Source organism: Triticum urartu, chromosome 6, assembly GCF_003073215.2.
Source record: "Triticum urartu cultivar G1812 chromosome 6, Tu2.1, whole genome shotgun sequence".
NCBI classification, from domain to species: Eukaryota; Viridiplantae; Streptophyta; class Magnoliopsida; order Poales; family Poaceae; genus Triticum; species Triticum urartu.
Window position 1 is genome coordinate 169,245,311 of NC_053027.1, and position 6,053 is coordinate 169,251,363.

Genomic DNA, 6,053 nt, shown 5'->3' on the forward strand with positions numbered 1-6,053 from the left:
CCTGAGCTATCGTTTCTTAAAGTTTGGGGTTGCGATGCTTATGTGAAAAAGCTTCAACTTGATAAGCTCGAACCCAAATTGGAGAAATGTGTCTTCATAGGATACCCAAAGAAGACTATTGGGTACACCTTCTATCACAGATCCAAAGGCAATATATTCGTTGCTAAGAATGGATCCTTTCTAGAGAAGGAGTTTCTCTCAAAAGAAGTGAGTGGGAGGAAAGTAGAACTTGATGAGGTAATTGTACCTTCTCCCGAATTGGAAAGTAGTTCATCACAGAAATCAGTTCCAGTGATTCCTACACCAATTAGTGAGGAAGCTAATGATGAAGATCATGAAACTTTAGATCAAGTTACTACCAAACCTCGTAGGTCAACCAGAGTACGATCCACACTAGAGTGGTACAGTAATCCTGTTCTGGAAATCATGTTACTAGACCATGGCGATCCTACGAACTATGAGGAAGCGATGATGAGCCCAGATTCCGTGAAATGGCTTGAGGCCATGAAATCTGAGATGGGATCCATGTATGAGAACAAAGTGTGGACTTTGGTTGACTTGCCCGATGATCGGCAAGCCATAGAGAGTAAATGGATCTTCAAGAAGAAGACTGACGCTGACGGTAATGTTACTATATACAAAGCTCGACTTGTTGCGAAAGGTTTTCGACAAGTTCAAGGATTTCACTACGATGACACCTTCTCACCCGTGGCGATGCTTAAGTCTGTCCGAATCATGTTAGCAATTGCTGCATTTTATGATTATGAAATTTGGCAAATGGATGTCAAAATTGCATTCCTTAATGGATATCTTGAAGAAGAGTTGTATATGATGCAACCATAAGGTTTTGTCGATCCTAAAGGTGCTAACAAAGTGTGCAAGCTCCAAAGATCCATTTATGGACTGGTGCAAGCCTCTCGGAGTTGGAATATACACTTTTATAGTGTGATCAAAGCATATGGTTTTATACAGACTTTTGGAGAAGCCTGTATTTAACAAGAAAGTGAGTGGGAGCTCTATAGCATTTCTAATATTATATGTGGATGACATATTGTAGATTGGAAATAATACATAATTTCTGGATAGCATAAAAGGATACTTAAATAAGAATTTTTCAATGAAAGACCTCGGTGAAGCTGCTTATATATTGGGCATCAAGATCTATAGAGATAGATCAAGATGATTAATTGGACTTTCACAAAGCACATACCTTGATAAAGTTTTGAAGAAGTTGAAAATGGATCAGTCAAAGAAAGGGTTCTTGCCTGTATTACAAGGTGTGAAGTTGAGTCAGACTCAATGCCCGACCACTGCAGATGATCGAGAGAAAATGAAAGTCATTCCCTATGCCTCAGCCATAGGTTCTATCATGTATGCAATGTTATGTACCAGGCCTGATGTGTGCCTTGCTATAAGTTTAACAGGGAGGTACCAAAGTAATCCAGGAGTGGATCACTAGCCAGCGGTCAAGAACATCCTGAAATACCTGAAAAGGACTAAGGATATGTTTCTTGTTTATGGAGGTGACAAAGATCTTGTCGTAAATGGTTACATCGATGCAAGCTTTGACACTGATCCGGATGACTCTAAGTCACAAACCGGATACGTATTTATATTGAATGGTGGAGCTGTAAGTTGGTGCAGTTCCAAGCAGAGCGTCATGGCGGGATCTACGTGTGAAGCGGAGTACATAGATGCTTCGTAAGCAGCAAATGAAGGAGTCTAGATGAAGGAGTTCATATCCGATCTAGGTGTAATACCTAGTGCATCGGGTCCAATGAAATCTTTTGTGACAATACTAGAGCAATTGCCTTGGCGAAGGAATCCAGATTTCACAAGAGAACCAAACACATCAAGAGACGCTTCAATTCCATCCGCGATCAAGTCAAGGAGGGAGACATAGAGATTTGCAAAATACATACGGATTTGAATGTTGTAGACCCGTTAACTAAGCCTCTTCCATGATCAAAACATGATCAGCACCAAGACTCCATGGGTGTTAGAATCATTACTATGTAATCTAGATTATTGACTCTAGTGCAAGTGGGAGACTGAAGGAAATATGCCCTAGATACAATAATAAAGTTGTTATTTATATTTCCTTGTATCATGATAAATGTTTATTATTCATGCTAGAATTGTATTAAACAGAAACTTAGTACATGTGTGAATACATAGACAGAACAGAGTGTCCCTAGTATGCCTCTACTTGACTAGCTTGTTAATCAAAGATGGTTAAGTTTCCTGACCATAGACATGTGTTGTCATTTGATGAACGGGGTCACATCATTAGAGAATGATGTGATGGACAAGACCCATCAATTAGCTTAGAATTATAATCGTTTAGTTTTATTGCTATTGCTTTCTTCATGACTTATACATATTCCTCTGGCTATGAGCATCTTCCTTAAGAGAAATCGATGCTTGCAAGTGTAGGATTGAAAGTAGGTCTAGAGGGGGGTGATTAGACTACTTGACCAAATAAAAACCTAGCCTTATCCCAATTTCAGTTGTAGGCAAGTTTTAGCAATTCTACCAAGTCAAGCAACACCCTACAAATGCAAGTCTAAGAGTTGTGAAGCGGAAAGTAATGACTTTGCATATGAATTTAAAGGGGGGGATTGGAGATATCAAATGCAATGAAGACACATTGTTTTCAGCTTGGTTCCAATAGGTGGTGCTATCGTACATCCACGTTGATGGAGACTTCAACCCATAGAGGGTAACGGTTGCATGAGTCCATGGAGGGCTCCACCCACGAAGGATCCACGAAGAAGCAACCTTGTCTATTCCACCATGGTTTACACCCACGAAGGACTAGCCTCGCTCGGGATAGATCTTCATGAAGTAGGCGATCTCCTTGCCCTTACAAATTCCTTGGTTCAACTCCACATGATCTTGGAGGCTCCCAAGTGATACCTAACCAATCTAGGAGACACCACTCTCCAAAAGGTAATAGATGTTGTTATTGATGATGAAATCCTTGCTCTTGTGCTTCAAAAGGTGGCCTCCTCAACACTCAATCAATCTCTCACATATTTGGCTTGGGGTAGGAGAAGGATTGGAGTGGAAAGCAACTTGGGGAGGCTACAAATCAAGGTTCAAATGGTTGGACTGAAATCCCTTGATCTCAACACAAGTGTAGGTGGTTCTCTCTCAAAAAATAAATCTGGGAAGTGTAATTTCGTCATGGTTGCTCTGTCTAAGAGTAGGTGGTGGTGGAGGGGTATATATAGCCATCACTAAAGATCTAGCCGTTGCAAACTTTATGCACAACTCGGTGACACCAAAAGTAAATCTCAGTGAGACCGAACAGTGTAAAAGATTCGAATGTTAGACATTTCGGTGAGACCAGATGAATCCATGCGGTGAGACCGATATGTGATGACCTAAGCAGATTTCTCATCTCGGTAATTCTGATCAGTTTAACTCGGTAATTTCAAAATGAACACGACGAGTTACAGAAACTTGGTCATTGCAGTTCGGTGAGACCGAATATCATCTTGGTATAACCGAGTTTCTAGGGTTTGGCTTATGGCTATGTCTTGTGTATCTCGGTGGGTCCGAATAAGAGTGTTTTGGTAGGATAGAGATTGGACTTAGGGTTTTGGACAGATTAGATATGGAGAAAGTGGTTGATGGTTTTGGAGCAATATCTTCAAGCACTTGAGCAAATGATTCATGATCAAAACCTCATCCCCTTTTAATAGTATTAGCTTTCCTATGGACTCAATGTGATATTTGATCACTTAACCAAAAATGTAGAGTCTTGAAGCTTTTGCCAATGTATCTCCTTGGCATTTTGAGGGGTCCACAATCACATGTCCTTCCCATGACAACATTGAATTTTCCTGAAATTATCTTTGAATAGGCATTAGTTCAATGACATATATGTTGTTATGAATTTCCAAAACCACCCGGTGATTAGTTGCACTTTCAGCAACCTTTGCACTTGGTGCTTCAATCTAGTTGAGAGGAAGCAGCGTGCAGGTTATGATTCTCATTTCGGTGAATTTCATGTGATCGTCTTTAAGAGAAGAAATCTCAAAGTGGTATTTTATGGGCATGTTGAGGACAACCATTACGTTGTTGATTTCTTGAAAGAGAGCACTCATTTTGTAACATGCCTAATGGCCAAGGCCGATTTGGGGTGGCTATGAAATCTTAGGCTAGCCCATGTGGGTATGAAAATTTACAAGGTCTATTAAAGGTGGAGCACATCCTTGGACTAACCGATGTGTCTATTGCCAAAGATCGTCCTTGTAGTGCTTGCATTGCTGGAAAACTACATGAAAAAGCATAAGTTGAAGACTATCATCTCAATGCCGACGCCCCTTTGGATCTCTTTGGACCTCCATCTTATGATAGCTTGGGTGGGAGGAGGTATTGTCTTGTCATTGTTGATGATTATACAAGATATAGATAGGTGTTCTTTCTCAGTACTTAAGATGAAACACAAGACACCTTCATCGAATTAACCAAAACTTGTCAAGTTGACGCCAATACAATAACGAGATCATGGAAATTCGAAATGACAATGACACTGAGTTCGAGAATTACACTACAGATGATTTCTTTAGTGATGAGGGAATCAAGCATTAGTATGTCGTGACCTACACTCGACAAAATGGTGTTACGAGGAGGAAGAACCAGACTCTTATAGAGTTGGCTAGGACCATGTTTGATGAGTATAAATCTCCATACAGGCTTTGGGCCGAAGCCATCAACATTGCGTGTCATTCTTCATACCCATTTTTATCCCCACAAGCTCAAGAATGCAACCCCTTATGAACTCCTAATGGGAAAAGGCCTATCGTCAAATGCTTTCGAGCATTCAGTGGTAAGTGTTTTGTTCTCAACAAGAAAAATCGACTAGATAAATTTGAGCCTAAAACTAGTTTGTTGGATATGCATCGAATTCTCATGATTACCATGTTCTTAATAAATCTACCAGGTGTATTGAGGAAACGATAAATGTGAAGTTTGACGAATATAATGGCTCTCGTATGGAGCAAATTTTTCCTATTGTTGTAAGTGATGAGGCTCCTTCACAAGTTATAAGTACTATGGGGATATGCACATTCGTCCATAAGAAATACCCCCAAGTTCAAGTAGGAGTAAGAACCCCTCTTGTGGATTCTTTACAAGGGAAGTTATCACCCCCAACAGAAGTGCATAATGCTATGGGAGACCATGTACCTACCCAAGAACAAGATCAAGCCCCTCAGGTTCCCGAGCAAGATCAAGGGAATCTCAACCTAGTGGTAATGGACCAAACATTGAGCTCAAGTGCAAGTTCAAGCTACTCCTCACAACATCCTTTGGAGCATCACAAAAGGAGTAACTACTTGTAAACGTTTGGCAAATTTTTGTGAACATCACTCTTTTGTCTCATGTTTTGAGACTCTTAAGGTATAATATGCTCTAGATGGCCTGGATTTGGTTGATGCTATGCATGAGGGACTAAACCATTTCACCCGCAACAAAGTTTGGTCTCTTGTGAAGAGGCCCAAAGAAAGAGATCATAAAGTCACTAGGACCAAATGGGTTTTCAAGAACAAACAAGATGAACATGGACAAGTTGCTAAAAACAAGGCAAGGTTAGTGGCCCGAGGGTTCAGCCAAATCGAAGGCTTGGATTTTGATAAAACCTTGCCGGCGCTACATGTCTTGAGTCCATACGTATCTTGTTTGCATATGCATATGATCACAATTTCAAATTATATCAAATGGATGTTAAGCATGTATTTCTTAACGGTCCTCTTAGTGAGTTGGTCTATGTAAGACACCTCCCAGTTTTGAAAACTCGATCACCCCACTCACATACCTTGTGACATTTTTAGGCGAGAAGGGGTTTGAGATCAGGTTAATAGATTCCACTCTCAAGAAAGAGGGTAAAAGGAGAATTGTTTGTATGCCAATATCTAAACCGTTATGTATTTGGGGACACTGAGAGTAGTACATCCATGTATGCAGTGGCTTGCGTACGTTCAAAATTGTATGGTTGAACAGAAAGGCTAACAAACATGCATCGTTGAACAGAAAGGCTAACG